Genomic DNA, 18,693 nt, shown 5'->3' with positions numbered 1-18,693 from the left:
CTTGATTCCAGGACCCCAGGATCATGACCTGAGCCAAAGGCAGACGCTTAACCGAGTGAGCCACCCAGGTGCTCCTAGGCATCTGATTCTTGATTTCAGCTCAGGTCATGATCAGGGTCATGAGATCGAGCCCCACATACAGCTCCACACTGAGCATGGACCCTGCTTAGGATTGTCTCTCCCTTCTCCCTCTGTCCCCTCTCCCCTGAACACACGTGCTCTCTCCCCCCCAAAAAAGTAAAGAAACTAGAAAAAGAATAAAACCCAAAGTAAGCAGAAGAAAGGAAATGAGAATCAAAGTGAAAATCAATAAAACAGAATATAGATGGATGTTAACTAGACTTACTGTGGTGATCCTTTTACAGTATATATATTATCAAATCAATATGTCATATACTTGAAACTAATATATGTCAGTTATATCTCAATAAAAAAGAAAACAGAAAACAGAAATAACAGAAATCAGTGAAATAAAAATCTGGCTCTTTGATCAATAAAATAGAACTTCTAGGGGCGCCTGGGTGGCTGTCGTTAAGCATCTGCCTTCGGGCTCAGGTCATGATCCCAGGGTCCTGGGATCGAGCCCCACATCCGGCTCCCTGCTCATCTCCCTCTCCCTCTGCCTGCCACTCTGCCTACTTGTGCTCTCTCTCTATTTCTCTGTCAAATAAATAAAATCTTTTTAAAAAATAAATAAATAAAATATAACTTCTAGCCAGAATGATCAGGGAAAAAAAATTACCATTTACCAAGGCTAAAGGAGTTCACAAACCAGCAAAGAGATGGGCAATGTGATATAATGACAGAGGTAGGCACAGGGGGCTAGGGGAGCCCACAGGTGGGGACCTAACCTTTGCAGTTATCACACACTTTAAAGGATGATAAGAGACAGGCAAGAGAGACGCATCCCAGACAGGAGGAACAGAAAGTCACGAGAGAATGGGGGAGGGAGCAAGGAAAGATAAAAGCCCAAGAGAGAAACTTAAGAACAAGCTTGTAGGTCCTATGAAGGAGCGGCTAGACTTTATCCCAGGGTTAGAGGAAAGCCATTGAAGGATTCTAAGCCGGGCAGGCATGTGATCAGATTTGCATTTCAGAAAGATCCCTCTGGCTGCTGTGAGGAGAAAGGACTGGTGACTACAGCAATAACCCAGAGTTTGGATTTCAAGGGCCTGAACTAAGGCCACAGCAGAGGGATGAGGATGAACTTAAGAGATATCACGAAGGGAGACTCCGTGGGCCTGTTTATCACCTGTTTCAATGTGTAGGGGAAGGAAATGCAGGGTCAGGAACAACCCCCAAGTTCTGGTTGGGGCAACCAGGTGGTTGAGATGCCATTTCTCAGAGACTAGTGACTCAGGGGAGAGAAGATGGGACAGGAAGGGAGAAACTATTCTCTCAAGGTCTTTCTGTGGGGCTGTGTACTTCAAGACTCAAATTTAAATGAACATTCCCTAAATCCATATAATGAAGACGAAGTTCAGGGACTTCTCACTGGGTCCAATCTAAATAATTTCTTACATGCTCTTGTAAAGAGTAAAGGATTCAAAGGTAACTTAATTGCAATATTTTATGCATGTGTGTGTCAGAAGGATATACAGGTATATGCTTGTAATTTGCAGAGACTATCTGTGGGCCTTGTAATTGGTTGCCTCTGGGAGGGGTAAAGAGTGGCTAGGGCAGAGAAAGCACCTTTTTTTTTTTTAAGATTTTATTTATTTGATAGAGAGAGAGAGATAGCTAGAGAGGGAACACAAGCAGGGGGAGTGAGAGAGGGAGAAGCAGGCTCCCTGATAAGCAGGGAGCCCAACTCGGGGCTCGATCCCAGGGACCTGGGATCACAACCTGAGCTGAAGGCAGCCACTCAACGACTGAGCCACCCAGGTGCCCCCAGAGAAAGCACTTTTAAAATTATGTACCATTTACATGTCGATCTAATCAAAACAAACAAAAAAGTAACTTAAATAAAACAGCCAATTTCTGCTCCATCCCCAGACATGAAAAGGCAATTATACTTAAAAGAGCAAACATTTGGGGCACTTGGGTGGCTCAGTTGGTTAAGGGTCTGCTTTCAGCTCAGGTCATGATCCCAGGGTCCTGGGACTGAGCCCTGCTTTAGGCTTCCATGCTCAGCAGGGAGTCTTGCTTCTCCCTCTCCCTCTGCCCCACCCCTAACACACACACACACTCTCTCAAATAAATAAATAAAATCTTAAAAAAAAAGGAAAAAGAGCAAACATTTATTAAGAACAACTTAACTATGCCTGGCACTGGAACTGTGGTCTGGTCCCACCAGTGGAGTAAAGGCACGGGGTGCACTCCTTCCCCCACCCACCAGATCCCAGGCTATATGCTCTTATCCCGGCTCACTTGGGGTGACCAGGTTCTTGGCTAGGGCAGAGAAAAAGCAGAGCCTGCCCTTGGTTTCCGTTCCCAGGCTAGAATGAAATGTTTCTTTTCCAGTTGGCTTTTCTTCCCCTGCTTCCAGCTGAATTCATGCCAACAAAAGCCCCCTCTGCCTGAACAAGCACGAAAGCACCCTGGCAACTGAGATGACAACAGAGGTCTGGGGCTGAAGTCGTTTGTGGGGAAGTGGGGAGAGGGGAATGCCAGCAGAATAACACCAGGAAATGTTTTTCCAAAGCAGGAGGGAAAACCGAACCAGCATTTTCTCTTTTTAGAATCAGACATGATGAGGTGGGTAGAGACAAATCACCCTCCCTGACTGAATGGCGGCTTCCAAGGAATGGAGAGCAAGAGGAGCCACAGTTAGCTGGTGCCTTTCTGGGAAAGAACAGTCTTCCCTGGTCCACAAAAAAATGGAGGCACAGAACCTCAGCATCCTGGAACCCTAATGCATCTCTCTAATTTTACACTGTAAGAATGTGAACTCTGGGAGGAAGGGACTTGTCTTTCCATCTCAGTGTTCTCGGTACATAGTACCGAGGTGTTTGGTGAGGGATGGCTGGCTGGACAACACACTTCTGGAGAGTAAATCCAACCCTGTTTGTACAGGGGAGGAAACTAAGACCCAGGGAGGCACAAGCAGGGTGTATGTTCAGTAGACCCCTGGTAGAGGGTGGTCGTCCAAGGACCAGAACCCAGGTCTTTAGTTTTTCCCCACAAGCCCTGCTAGAGCTGGGAAAGAACGGATGAACAGGAGCAGAGAGCTCTACCAGGAAGGAGGAGAAAAGTGCAGGGGCAACTGCTTCCTGAGGATCAACCTCCTCAAACCCCAAGCCTCTACAAACAAACCCTGCCTCCCTGGCCTTAGGGTGGAGTAGGCCTGTGATCCAAGATGGGCCAGAGAACAGCTGCCGCCCCCCATTGCTGTGGTCGGTCTAGTCACGAGAACAAGACCCAAGGAGCCAATCAGATTCCTACTCTGGAATTTGCTAGGAGATTCCAGAGTAGAGTGGAGGGAGGTAGTGATACTTTCCCTGCCAGGGTCCAAAGCTGTAAACACAGCAGCCTGCAGCCCTAGCCCAGACTCATGAGGAAGTAAGAATGAGTCAACATGCCGAAAGAGAGACCAGCTCCACCCTGCCCTTTCCCAGTCATATGTCAGTAAGTCCTCCCTCCGCAGAGTAAGTGGCTTACCAGGATGAGTTGGCATTTTGTCACCTGCAACTAAAACCAAACTGGCCAATCCAAGAATTGAAGCAGTAGAGAAAAACAGCAGAGAAGCTGCAACAGGATTCTTAACTTGGGGTCCAGGATCCCTACCACAACCTGCAAAATTTCACAAACATTGTACATGTAGTTTTGGGAGAAAACTGTACTTACTAGATTTTGAAAAGGGTCTGTGATTCCCCAAATAATTAAAAATGAGGGAGCTTGAGAAAAAGGAGATAGACATTCCCAAAGCCAGGGTCTCCTGATGAGGATCTATCAGGAGTTCTTGATTGGTCCACCAAATTTGGAAGTCTACTTCCTTACTATTCCCATGTCCTAGCTCTACGGCCCCCAACTTCCTTCATGCCTGCCTTTACTGGTGCAACAACCGATATTCTTGCCTCCAGGAAAATAACAGAACTAAAATTTCTTTTTGCTACTCTCGACCCTCTGCAACTTTTGTGCTGGGCTGTTTACCTCAAGTTCTCAATAGGATGAGCATACATCCTGGTTTTCCTGAGATAGTCCCAGTTGATACCTGACCAGAGAAGTTATTAATGACATCTCCTTTCACTCTCATAAGTGTCCTGGTTTGGATGATCTATATACGGTCACCCTACCCCCCAGGAATTAGATAAGAACTTCCCTCTTCCTTTTTCTTCCCAGTCACAGATCCTGTCCCATGGTGGACAGATACACATAGCAAAGGTTCTAAGGATCTCAGGGCAAAAAAAGAGGAGCACAAGGGTATCTCACAAGGACAGGGCCATTTCTTCCTCTACATGCACCTTGCCAGTCCACCTGGGTCAGGGGCATCGGGTGGCAGTTTGGCTAAAGTCCTGTTTACAAACATACATGCACTTCCTCACCTCTGGGGGAACATACCTCTTATGTCTACACTCACCCTCCCTGACTGAGGAGCTGGGTAGTTAACAATTCAACCTTACCCCCCACAGCATTTACCACCCCTCCCAATTCTGGTGGACCTGGATCAAGGCTGAAATATGGAAAGCAATTTCAGCCTCTTCTTCCTTAGAGGCTCAAAAAGCCTCTCTGCCCACAAATCTTCAGCCTAAGCCCTAACCCTTAAGCACATCAGGGGAAGGGCCCTCCCTACAACGGGAGCAATCAGGACCCAAGAGCAAGTGGACTATGTCCAGGGTAGAGCCCTATGTTGAGCGTGTTTCTTTGGGGCAAAAGGATTTTGTTGCATACTTGCTCACAAGGTTATGGTTGAGCTCTATGAGCTGGGGAAGGCAGTGGGAAGAGTGTGTGTGTGGATGGGGGTTGGAGTTACCCCCACTCTACTTGTCACCAGTGGCCTTTCTAAACACAGACTTTAACATTCTACTCCCTGGCCTAGAAAACCCTGTACTGGCTTTCATTCTCTGCAGCCTCCTCAGCCTTCCAGTTCTCCTCAAATGCTCTTCTCACCCTTCTGGCTAGCTCCCACTGGTCGTGCAGGCCTATCCAGACAGCAGCTTCTCAATCACGCCACTCTCCCCAGGCCAGGCGAGGACACGTCTGCATGCTCCTGTACCTCTCCTTGCTGAAGGCTGCCTCAAAGCACTAACACTATACTGTAACTGGCATACCCTTAGAGAGTGCAATGAACCTTCTGGGGACAGCGTCTGCCATAGATGAGGTGTTCAAGCCCATGTGTCACTTGAATGAAAGAGGAAAAAGCAATGTCTATGGTCTAGTCATCCACTTAAAAACTGCCCAAGGACCTGCCATCATTGCTTCTCCACATAAGAGTTTATTTGAACCAAGTCTGACTACTAAAAAAGTTCTTAAACTATCTCAGTGGAATAGAAACCCCAACAACAGCCTGAGATCCTCATAACTTTGGGAGAGCTCTAATGAGACTTTTATCCTTGCCAGTCCTCACTGTTTATGAAATCACAAGACACCCACTGGTCTACCTCCCAGGGTCAATGAGAGAACAAATAATGAATCTGTTACTGGGAATATAACAGTGATGGCAGTTCTCTGTTTCTGTTCTCTGCAAAACTTTTGAGCAGACAAGCTAATAATGGCTGGGAAAACCCCTTCCTTATCACCCTCCCTTAACATCTTATTATTTTGTGATTCAGGTCAAATCTCACTGTAATTAATTTCCTGGGGCTAACCAAATTCTAATGCTGGAATGAAATTCATTTTTATCAACAACTGCCAAAAACAACTGGGCCACAGTCAGGTCATCAATCCTGAGGTACCGTGAGGTAGGAGTCAAGCAGACCTGGGTCCATATCCTCTCTCTACCATCTACAATCTGGGCTATCTTGGGTGAGCCTTGAGCTTTCATTTCCTCATTTATAAAATGGTGGTAAGACAATAAAATAATCCTGGTATGAACTATAATGCCTATCACCCAAAAAATGTTCAGCAAACATTAACTGAATCAGAATCCATATGAAAAAAAAATCCCATTTCAGAAAGTACAATAGTCATTCCCAAAAGGCTCTTCCCTAGATTTATTAATTGGGTGATCATGGGCAAGTCACTTAATCATTCTGAGACTCCGTGTCCAAATATATAAAATAAAGATAATAACATCTGTATCTCACTGGACCACTGTGAGGAAACAAGGCAGCACATGCAAGGCAACTTGTATAGTATAACACCTGATCATAGATGCTCAATAAATCTTCATTCCCTTCTCCTTCAATAGCAAAAGAATGTAAATGGAAACTTAGAAAGCTAAGTAATTCCCCAAAATTGTAGTCAGTGATACAGCCTGAATGCAAATCCAGTTTGTCTGACTCCAGGTCTTATTATGATTATTACTCCTGTTTTACAGATGAGACCAAATAGTTAATCTTGACGGCAGGCATCAAATTTAAGTACCCTTCTGCTCATGATTAATCTTGGCCAGCGGGTCCCTGGGTGGCTCAAGTCATGACCCTAGGGTCCTGGGACTGAGCCCCACATCAGGCTCCCTGCTCAATGGGGAGCCTGCTTCTCCCTCTCCCGCACCTCCTGCTTGTGCTCAACCTCTCTGTCAAATAAATAATACCTTCAAAACAAACAAACAAACAAACAAAAAAGACAAAACTGTACACTTAAAAGTGGTTAAAATACGGGTGCCTGGGTGGCTCAGTTGGTTAAGTAATCTGACTCTTGATTTCAGCTCAGGTCTCGACCTCAGGGTTGTGAGTTCAAGCCCTGCGTTGGGCTCCACACTGTGCGTGGAGCCTACATTTAAAAAAGAAAGGTTAGGGGCGGCTGGGTGGCTCAGTCGTTAGGCATCTGCCTTCAGCGCAGGTCATGATCCCAGGGTCCTGGGATCGAGCCCCGCATCGGGCTCCCTGCTCGGCGGGAAGCCTGCTTCTCCCTCTCCCACTCCCCCTGCTTGTGTTCCCTCTCTCCCTATCTCTCTCTCTGTCAAATGGATAAATAAAATCTTTTTATTTTATTTTATTTTATTTTATTTAATTAATTTATTTATTTGAGAGAGAGAATGAGATAGAGAGAGTACATGACAGGGGGGAGGGTCAGAGGGAGCAGACTCCCTGCTCAGCAGGAAGCCCGATGCGGGACTCGATCCTGGGACTTCAGGATCATGACCTGAGCCGAAGGCAGTCGCTTAACCAACTGAGCCACCCAGGCATCCTGGATAAATAAAATCTTAAAAAAATTTTTTTTTAAATTTTTTAAAGGTTAAAAGGGTAAATTTTATATTATATATGTATATATAATATATATGTATATACCATGTATCCATAATCTATATGTAAATATGTGTATTATGTATACATATAATTATATAAATACGTGTGTGTGTGTGTGTGTGTGTGTGTGTGTGTGTATCCCAACAGTGACAGATTATAATCTGATTGTTTAGAAAAGAATGTAAAGAAAGGAATATCAGAAAGCAGGCTTCCTGGGGCGCCCGGGTGGCTCAGTTGGCTAAATGACTGGCTCTAGATTTAGGCTCAGGTCGCTCCAGATCGGGTCCTGGCATTAAGCCCTGCATCCAGCCCCGCACTGGCTCCATGCTCAGCAGGGAGGCAGCTTAAGGATTCTTTCTTTCTCTTCTCCCTCTGCCTGCCCCTGCTTGCTCACATTCTCTCTCAAATAAATAAATCTTTAAAAAAAAAAAAAAAAAAAGGAAGAAGGTAGGCTTCCTACCGAGGAAAGCAACACCTCCAGGGTCCCCAAGTAGTCAAATAGAAAACAAAAAGATAAGGAGGCTAAGTGCCAAAGATTCTCTAGCCAATTAAAGACCTTAATCCTGGCCACGGTAGCCTCCATATCCCCTTGCTACGGGGGTCCCAGGGCACCCCCGTCAGATGACTGACAGCCTCAGAGTCTTCCCTGCCTCCACACTCATACCTCTCCCACCTCCAGCATTTTGGTTTTCCTGGTTCCACTGCTGGGGGGAACCATCCAGTGCTCCTGTCACTCTGTTCACCCTCCACATCTAAAACCACCCTCTCCCAGCCATGCTTCCTTCGAAATCCTGCTAAGCACTCTAACAGAACATCTTTGTACTCCACTAGACATGGACCTGGTTCTGGTTCCAGCCCTTATCAAATCAAAGTCTTGTGGTATGGACCCAAATGATCTAAAGTCTCTTATGATTCCAAGACATAGTAGTTCATCAGAACCTGAACAAAGTGCAGCCTAGCTAAGCCATTTGCCCTTCTTTCTTTCCTATTTACACATGTACCAAAGGTAAAGCTCTGCAATGTTTAGATGTCCCAGACTAGTATCTCCTCATGCTAACCCTGTCTTGGGCACTGGTCTTCACTACCTTGGGAGAATCTTTCTTTAAAGAAAGGGATCACCTTGCATTTACTTAGACATGGCCTTCTTCCCTCCTACCAACCACAGAGCCATATGCCTTTATTAGCAATTAAAACAAAAAAAAACCTTGTTTTTCACACATGAAAATAGATCAGAAAAGTCATTCTTGAGTCTGTTTTCACATAAGACACAGAAAATTCTATGTTTTAAACTATTTGACCAAAGGGGGGCAGAGAAATTCAGGCCAAAATTAACTCAAAAAGATTTGTGGTCTTTTAAGTCTTAAGACCCAAGAGAGAAGGGAAGTCAGCTCCTTAGAGCCTGGTAGCCACAGTGGAGGAGAAGAGCCTTGTTTTTGCTCTCTTCCATATTGTCTAAGTTCTCTCCAGCAGAAAAAGCAAGATGGAGCAAACACCAGAGATGCAGATTTTCAGCTGGGCCTGCACCTCTCCAAAGGACCCAACAACGGTCTAAAAATGCAAAGAACTGGCTGAGAAGGGACTAAAAGTCCATAACCTGGCTCCTTTCCTGTATTCATGAATAGTGAGAGGAGTGGGGAAAATTCTGTGGCTGCAAATACACATACTTGCCTCTCCCAGCCAGAAGCTGCCTCCTTCCTCCAAGCTGCTTCTTAGAGACCTTCTCACTTTCTCCCTGGGGTCCTAGTCGTAATCTCTTACGGGTTGTGAGCCCAAGACAGAGGTCAACAATTACTCATTTCTGAACTCCCTAGCACAGCGCCCTATACTACTAGGTATTTGGGAAACATATGTTCAGTGAGTAACAGAAGGATAATATAATACCTCTGAGATTCTTAAGGGGGCCAGAGTAAACAAATACTGTTTTCTTCTCAAGTCCTTAGCTGCTAAAAAAACACAAGACTGCTAAAATGCTAGAAATGTTCTATGTCTTGATCAGAGTGGTGATTACATGGGTATATACATTTGTAAAAGAAACACTGAGCTGTACACTTACGACTTACCAGCTTTACTATAAATAAAATACACCTCAATAAAAAAGAAAAAAAATTAAGAAGCACCAAAATTGCCATTTACATACCAACTTTTCCTTAGGTCTCTTTATAGACTTCCTAATCCTCCCCAGAGTCCTATACAAGGGGTTAAAAGTAGGAATTATTCTGATCCCTTGCATAGGAGGGATTCCCCCCTAGAAGGCAGGGAAAGACAGCCTGGTTACACAAAGAGTCAGGAAGGTAGCAACAACAGGACCCCAAGGTTTATGATCCTCCACTCAGGCTGTGCCATCCTGACAAACCACCAACAGCCAGTTATTACTCAAAAGAAAACAACCCCCTAAAATAGCAACTGTTTGCTCCATCTCTGCATCAGCCTGCTTTCTGCATGGCAACTTTATTTCCTGCATGGCGACTAATTTTATTTTCAAAACCATTCTGGGAACATACCACCCCAGAGTCTGTTGAGAAGCAGTGAAGCAGCAGAACTCAATGGAATGAGGAGGTTAAGAGCCATGCGTTCTAGTCCCAGATTTGTCTTCATGAGCTGTGTCACTCTTAATAGGGTCACTTAACCTTTCTGGGCCTGGGATTTCCCTCTGTATGGGCAAGAAGAACTCCAAAGTTGTGTGATTTTTCCAGAGCTGCTTAGGAGACAGGAAGGTACCATGAAAATTAATAAAAAGGAGAGAATGGTTTTTAATGGGCACTAGCAGGGGCTTGAGGTTTTAAAGGTCTTAATTTAGAACCAGATGGGTAAACGTCTTCCATATTTCTTTTTTTTTTACGTCTTCCATATTTCTAAGAGGTTTAGCTGCTGCTCATGGTGGTGCCAGGATTTACACCAAGCACACAAGGTCTTTGTAGAGAAGACCACTGCTCTCCCCAAGACATCAGTATCATCTTCAGTCGCCATCCTAAAAAGATTTTTTTTAAAGATTTTATTTATTTATTTGAGAGAGAGAGAATGAGAGCCAGAGAGCACGAGAGGGAAGAGGGTCAGAGGGAGAAGCAGACTCCCGGCTGAGCAGGGAGCCTGATGTGGGACTCGATCCCGGGACTCCAGGATCATGACCTGAGCCGAAGGCAGTTGCTTAACCAACTGAGCCACCCAGGCACCCTAAAAAGCAGATTTAGATAAGATGACTCAAGTCAGGCCAGCCCTGACCACCTGGTTCCTTTCTCCACTCCCCTCACAAAGGAGACAAACTCTTTGTATCCTGTGGCCCTGAAAATGGGTTGGTAAGGAGGTCGAGAACTACTACGAGGAAGCACCCCTAGTATGCTTAACTGGTCACTGCTGGGTTTTCTGTCCAGCAGGGCTTAAGCCTGCTCAGCCCCAGAAGAAATGTGTGCCTCTGATTTGCCAAAAGGCTGGCAGTCAAGTCCAGAGGCAGACTATTGATCCAAAAGAGGCTCAGACACCAGGAGAGATGCCCTCTGGCATCTGTGCTACTCACCTGGATGCAGGCTCACAGGAGCAGCTAAAATGCTCTGGCCTCTGAACCAGGGAATCACAATTAGTATTCTTTTTTTTTTTTTTTTTTTTTTTTTTAAGATTTTAGTTATCTATTCATGAGAGACAGAGGAGCAGAGAGAGAGAGAAGCAGAGGGAGAAGCAGGCTCCCAAGGAGCAGGGAGCCCGATGCGGGACTCGATCCCAGGACCCCGGGATCATGACCTGAGCCAAAGGCAGACGCTTAACCATCTGAGCCACCCAGGCGCCCAGGGAATCACAATTAAAAGACATCCATCACATTCTACATTCTGTGGCTGCCCTCAGCTTTTACAATGAGCAGGGCTGTACCCAAGCTGCTAACAGACAAAAAGGAACACTAAGCTGCTCCATCTTTTTATGCAGCAAAACTGCTTAGAGCAACACCTGGTCCTCTGGAGAGTTACTGTAATATGGTACTTCTTGACCCAGACAATGCTAGAACAGGAAGAATCTCAGCATTCACTTAATCCATCCTTCTCATTTTATTGTTGAAAAAACAAAGGGAGGGCACTTGCCCAAAGAGGCTAGTTGACAGAATCAGAACTAGAACTTGGAGGAGGGTGGGGAATGTCATCCTAGGGCTCTGCTTGGCCATCCTGGGTGATGGAGGGAGCACCTAGGAAACAGGAAAGCAAACAGGAGGCTGAAAGCTCAGGAAAGAGTGGGTAATAAAAGAGTGAGCTCTCAGATTTTGTGAGGATAGCAGACAGAGACCAGGCTGAACTTGAAATGTATAGCCTCAGAAACAAAGGTCGCTGTCATCAGCCAAGGGAAGTAACTCTCCCCATCTCCCTCTCTCTTGGATCAAAGATAAACATGAAGGGAAGATTAAATAATCTCAAAGATCACAACTAATTAAGTGAGCCAGCCAGGAGTTGGGAGTGAAATGCACAACATGAAGCAGTCAAGGACCTGATTAATAAATGAGGCTCGGCCAAGCTGGTTTAAGTAAGGAAGATCTGCCTGCCTACCTTGAGCATATAACTGAGATACTCTCAAGCAGAAAAAGGTTACTGTTCTGTTTCTACCCAGTTGCCCAGGATGCTCCAGGTTTCAGATAAAGCAGAAGGGGAACCAGGAAGAAGTAATGAGAGAAAGGGTAGTGACCCATGAGTCCTCCCTTATAAGGGAACAACCCCTCTACCCACTTCATTCTCTCAAGTAATAATGGGTAGAAAGCCTACCAATGGGTAACTTCACCAGGATGCTGCAGGAAGATGGCTGCTGGTCCCCACAAACTGCTTGAGAGACAGTGTTCATTCAGTATGTGCCTCACTAAATTCAATTTAACACAGAGATTCCTCAGCTTAGGGTCCAGGGCTTCCTCAGGGAGGCTGCAGGCTATCTTTCCAACTGTCACTCTGCCTGAGCCACCCCTACCCCTCAGCCCCCCCCATTCCCCCCTCCCCTCTCACATACATACACAGTACCTCGGCTCCCACAAGTCCCTCAGCCTCAAATCCTATCCATCTGTGTCCTACGCTGTCCCTTCACATGGAGTCTTTCACGGTGGGCACTCAAAATGTTGGCCAAATTGGGTAGAACTTAATCTAACAACTTTTTTCTTTTTCCCCACCATCATCTGACAGAAACAAACAGCCCCATCCTGGATGCCAACCAGAGTTCCAGTCCTAAACCTGAAGTAGCTGGTTCTTTCAGGGACCATTTGTGCAGCCTTGCCTCTCTGCCTCTTACCTCTGAAACAAGAGCAATATTTCTTGTCAGAGAAGCTGAGTGCTTCAAGATGAGAGGCTGTGGAAACACATATTCTTAAGTTCAAGGCCATTATTTTAAACTCCCTTTAGACCCATGCACCATTTACCAACTAATACTAAGAACTTAAAGCTTGTTTCCAGCCAAATGCCTCTTCTTTTATCACAAATGCCCTGTTGAGAGAGCCGCACTGAGGACTCTGGGTAGCCTACTGGCTTTTTATTTCCACAGACTGTGGAGTTTTCTATCTTGAGTGTAAAGAGAGTTCATGGTTTCAAGAAAAGCCCTGAGTTTCAGGCCTACCGTTCTCCCAAATCTCATGGTATAATGCATCAACTGGTTTCCAACCTACGGGTTGTGAGCTCATAGGGTTCATGGTTACCACTACAGTGCTCTGTGAAATATGCCCACCCAGCACTGCCTGTGCACTAAGTGGTGAATATATCACACAACCACAAAAGCAACTGCCACTTGACCACCTACTACCGTTCATGTGAAACAGTCCTAGGATGGAGACACAGACAGTGGGTATTCAGTAAATACTGATTGAAGATAATTATAGATCTTCCCAATTAATGGGTACTAAAGTACAACTATGCATTATCACATGACCATTCCTGATTTTTTTCTGGAATTAGAAAAGCATCCTCCTGCCTGAAGACTGAAAACCTCCGGGTTGGTGAATGAATCCAGAAAAGCATCCTCCAACCTGAAGACTGAAAAACTCTGTGTTGGTCAAAGAGTCCTGAGTAGGAGGGATTCAGATCTAGGTCCCAGTCCAACCCAGGCTCCCAGAAAGCAGAGCTGGAAGGCCCTGAGCTATCTCTAGACCTTGGTGTCCTCAGCAGAACAACACAAGGGTAGGATTAAAAGTACTCTAATGGATCCTCTCAGCTCTACTCTTTTTAAAAACAACTGACCCTTAGGCCAGTCTCTGGAGCTCTAGAGCTGTACCCGTGCAGCTTGACCAGCCCTAGAGCAGTGGTTCTCAACCCTAGGAGCTTCTGTCCCCCAGAGGACAGTTAGCAGTGTTTGGAGACATTTTTGCGTGTCATAACTGGAGAGGGAATTCTATGGACTTCTAACAAGTAGAAGTCAAAGATGCTACTAAACATCCTGCAATGCAGAGGACAGCCCCCCCAAACAAAGAATTCTGTGGTCCAAAATGTCAACAGTCCCAAGGTTGAGAAACACTGCTTTAAAGATCACTGGGAAACTAAGTTTATTATAGCAAAAGAAATGGAAACCAGACTGGGAAATGCACAATGCTAATGCTGTAGCAGACTGTGAATGAATGAATGTAGTGAACAAAGGCTCTCAAACCATTCCAGACACACATCAACAGTCTCCCCTTAGCTTTCTCTCTGGCACTAGACCCACTGTGGATAACATAATCCAGTCACTCTGAGGACCCCCAACCCTGTCCTCCTCAACCTGACCTACACCCATTATTGACACATTGCCTTGCTAAAGCTGGCAAGGGAATCTGAAACTGAGCATTAGATAACAGGGAGCCAGAACAGTGCATGGTGTAGTAGGAAAGCACTAGATTTGGGTTCTATAGCCTTGACTCAGTCCCTAGGGAAACCACTCAATTGCTTTGAGCCCTAGTTTTCTCCTCTGCAAAATGGGGTTAAAATCACAACCTGCCCTACCTATCTTATAAGGTTTCTCTAACTTTCAAAACAAGATCGTGTATGTGAAAGTGTTTTGGAAGCCATAAAATCCTATACAAATGTGAAATATTTCCCTGCAGAATAACTTGCACTGTACTTACACAGTGTAAAGAACAGTAAAAAAAAAAAAAAAATTTTTTTTTATTTCCAATGACAGGATTTTTTCCATTGATAAGTTATGAGCACTGAAGGCTATGGAGTCCTGGCCCTATGGGACACCAGAAATACCCAAACCCACTGTGATGCAGTCCACCTTGGGATCCCCCAAGGCTTCTGTATTGGACCAGTGACTCATGTAATCTGAATGTCAGCTTTCTCATCTCTAATGGGGGTGTGGGGTATAATACCACTTAATGCATGGGCTGTTGGAAAAAAAAAAGAACATGATCAAATTTATAAAGTGTATGGTATTTCCCAAACATAGGGGGGAATGTTTTCATTTTCTGAAGATTTTTCTCCTGAAAATAATTTTTACTTTGAAATACAATTTGATGAATGATGAAAATAACCTCAGAAAAGGTGTTTCTATACTGCTCTGCCCTTTACACCTCCAAAATTACCTCTAAAATCTAAACATGAGAAGGGCTGTCTGCAGCCACCAGTCCTACTGCTGTCTGCTAAAAGCAACATGCTGGATGCCAGGCTGATACTGGCTCCCTCCTTGGACATGGCCACAGAAGGCTATCAGAGCTCATTACAACTCAACACCCACATCTTCTAACTCCAGACTTGCTAAGCAATCTGCAACCATTCACTGACCTTGCGTAAGATTCTAAAGGGAAAAATGCTCTGGAGAGGTGAAAGCAACTGATCCACTTGATGGAGAATTAAGAAACCAGCAATTATTTTAGTTTTAAATGTCACCCTTGTCAGTCAACATTTCAAAGTCTAATGAACTCTGGGGACACAGAGCTGATCAAACACCTCAGCCCAATGGGGAGTTTTTCAGATGGCCTTGTTGAGTACCAGCTCCTCTTCAACCTCTGCAGAGAACAGCAGCCAGGCTACACACATGTACAAGTATAATTTTTGCTTTCACAACTATCAGGTCTTTTAAAGATTACAAACAAGAAACTTACAGTTCCTGATTATGCAAACAGTAAATCATTCCTCAAGTTTATTCCTACTTCCTTTTGTAGGAAGTAAGACAACTGTAAAGCAAATTTGTAATAATTATCAGAATAAGCTGTACTTTAGGGCGCCTGGGTGGCTCAGCTGGTTAAGTGACTGCCTTCGGCTCAGGTCACGATCCTGGAGTCCCGGGATCGAGTCCCGCATCGGGCTCCCTGCTCAGCAGGGAGTCTGCTTCTCCCTCTGACCCTCTTCCCTCTTGTGCTATCTATCTCTCATTCTCTCTCTCTCAAATAAATAAATAAAATCTTTAAAAAAAAAAAGAATAAGCTGTACTTTAGTATTCTAAAACTAATTCTTGTATGACTAAACTAAGTTAAACATGTATCCATTCTTATGTCCCCACAAGGAATCCTGATCCAAAGTGCTTTTTAAAAGCATTGTATGTATTTCCATGTTCCTGGGTTTTCTTTCTCAAAAAGTTTTTCTATTAATTTAAAGTTTCAAGCATTTATACATTTTGAGTTCCTTCCTCTCTAACAATCTATTACTCTCCAAAATAACTATTTAATAAAATATAGACTCAATCAACACACACACACACACACACACACACACACACACACACACACACACACACACACACACACAGAGCCTGTTTCAGTTCCTTCTATTGCATATCCTGTATTCTGAATATGGTTCTAGAACAGATCACACGGTACCCTGATTATATCTGATTACTTGTTTGTCACTCTAGCTAGATTGTAAGCATTCAGAGGCAATGACCTGTCCTCATCTGCATTTACCCAATAAACTGGGACAGTATCTGGCACACAGTTCAAATTACTATATATTTATCAAATGTGTTTGTGAATGAAGCAAAAATTTCTAGCTAACTTTCATCTTTTAAATTAAAGTATAACCAAACAATATTAATTTCATGTGTACAACATAGTGATTTAACATTTGATACATTGTGACGTTTACATACATTGCAAACTGATGACCATATAAGTCTAGTGTCCATCTGTCCTAAGTTAATACAATATTATGACTGTATTCCCTATGCTGTACATTATATCCCCATGACTTATTTTATAACTAAAAGTTTGTACCTCTTGATCCCCTAACCCATTTCACTGCTACCCCAACCCCCTTCCCTCTGGCAACCACCATTCTGTTCTCTGTATTTATGAGTCTGGGGTTTTTATTTTGTTTTTTTGTATTCCACTTACAAGTAAAATCATGAAATATGTCTTTCTCTGTTTGACTTATTTCACTTCGCATAATACCCTCAATGTTCACCCATGTTGTTATGAATGGTAAGATTTCATTCTTTTTTATGAAATACACACACACGCACATACACACAAATACATACCCCACATCTTCTTTAATTCATTCATCTATTGATGGATACTTAGGCTGTTTCCACATCTTGGTTATTATAAATAATGCTGCATTAACATGGGGGTGCATATATCTTTTCAAATTAATGTTTCTGTTTTTATCAGATAGATACTCAGAACTGGAACTGCTGGATGTGGCAGTTCTATATTTAATTTTTTAAAAGATTTATTTATTTACTTGACAGAGAGAGAGAACAAGCAGGGGGATTGGCAGGCAGAGGGAGAGGGAGAAGCAGGCTCCCCACAGAGCAGGGAGCCCAATGCGGGGCTTGATCCCAGGACCCAGGATCATGACCTGAGCTGAAGCCAGATGCTTAACCGCCTAAGCCACCCAGGCGCCCCCTCTATATTTAATTTTATGAGGAATTTCCACACTGTTTTCCAAAAGTGTTTTTACCAATTTACATTCCCACCAATAGTGCACAAGGGCTCCCTTTGCTTCACATCCTTACCAACAACTGTTATTTCTTGTCTTTTTGATAACAGCCATTATGACAGGTGTGAGGTGATATCTCACTGTGGTTTTGCTTTGCATTTCACTGATGATCAGTGATGTTGAGCATCTTTTCATGTACCTATTGCTACCTAAATATCTTCTTTGGAAAAATGTCTATTCAGGTCCTTTGCCCATCTTTTAATCAGATAGGTTTTTTGTTGTTGTTGTTAAGAGTTGTAGGAGTTCTTTAAATATTTTGAATATTAATCCCTTAACAGATAACATGATTTGCAAATATCTTCTCCCATTCAGTAGGTTGCCTTTTCGTTTTGTTGATGGCTTCCTTCAGTGTGAAGAGGTGTTTTAGTTTGATGCAGTCTCATTTGTTTATTTTTGCTTTTGTTGTCCTTGCCTTTGGAGTCTGATCCAAAAGAACATCACTAACACCAATCTCAAGGAGATTACCACCTATGTGCTCTTCCAGGAGTTTTATGGATTCAAATCTCACATTCAAGTCTTTAACCCCTTGAGTTAATTTTTGTATATGGTGTAAATAGTGGTGCAATTTCATTCTTTTGCACATAGCTGTCCAGTTTTCCCAATAGTCCTTTCTCCATTATATACTCTTGCCTCTTTTGTCATAAATTAATTGACCACAGGGGCGCCTGGGTGGCTCAGTCGTTAAGCATCTGCCTTCGGCTCAGGTCATGATCCCAGGATCCTGGGATTGAGCCCCACATTGGCTTCCCTGCTTGGCGGGAAGCCTGCTTCTCCCTCTCCCACTCCCTCTGCTTGTATTCCCTCTCTCTCTCTCTCTCTCTGTCAAATAAATAAAATAAAATCTTAAAAAAATTAGTTGACCATAAATGGCCAAATTGTGGGTTTATTTCTGGGCTCTCTATTCTAGTCCATTGATCTATGTGTCTGTTTTTATGCCAATACCACACTGTTTTCATCACTACAGCTTTGTAATATAGTTTGAAATCAGGAAGTGTGATGCCTCTGGCTTTGTTCTTTCTCAAGATTGCTCTGGTTATTCAAGTCTTTTGTGGTTCCAAATAATTCTATATTTGTTCTAGTTCTGTGAAAAAAAAAAAGAAAAGAAAGAAAGAAAAATGCCATTGCATTGAATCTGTAGATTGTTTGGGGTAATATGGACATTTACACAATATTAATTCTTCCAATCCATAAGCAGAAATATTTTCCTATTTATTTGTATCTTCATCAATGTCTTACAGTTTTCAGTGTACAGTTCTTTCACCTTCTTAGCTAAATTTTTTCCTAGGTATTTTATTTATTTATTTTTTTGGCCCTTCTCAGCTTTTTGGGTTTTTTTTTTTAAAGATTTATTTATTTATTTTAGGGGCACCTGGGTGGCTCAGTAGTTAGGCGTCTGCCTTTGGCTCAGGTCATGATCCCAGGGTCCTGGGATCAAGCCCTGCATCAGGCTCCCTGCTCCGCGGGAAGCCTGCTTCTCCCTCTCCCACTCCCCCTTCTTGTGTTCCCTCTCTCGCTGTGTCTCTCTCTGTCAAATAAATAAATAAAATCTT

The 18,693-nt window shown here is 43.7% G+C and overlaps 1 protein-coding gene across 1 annotated transcript in view; it reads right to left on the bottom strand.

Annotated features, from left to right (window-relative positions):
- The window catches only part of CHMP4B (charged multivesicular body protein 4B), a 52,023-nt gene that overhangs the window by 22,087 nt on the left and 11,243 nt on the right, over window positions 1–18,693 (bottom strand). The window lies entirely within an intron of this gene.

The sequence above is a fragment of the Zalophus californianus genome, chromosome 8 (assembly GCF_009762305.2).
Source record: "Zalophus californianus isolate mZalCal1 chromosome 8, mZalCal1.pri.v2, whole genome shotgun sequence".
Lineage (NCBI taxonomy): Eukaryota > Metazoa > Chordata > Mammalia > Carnivora > Otariidae > Zalophus > Zalophus californianus.
Note: the sequence above shows the minus strand (reverse complement) of the source record. Positions and strands in the feature narration are given on the sequence as shown.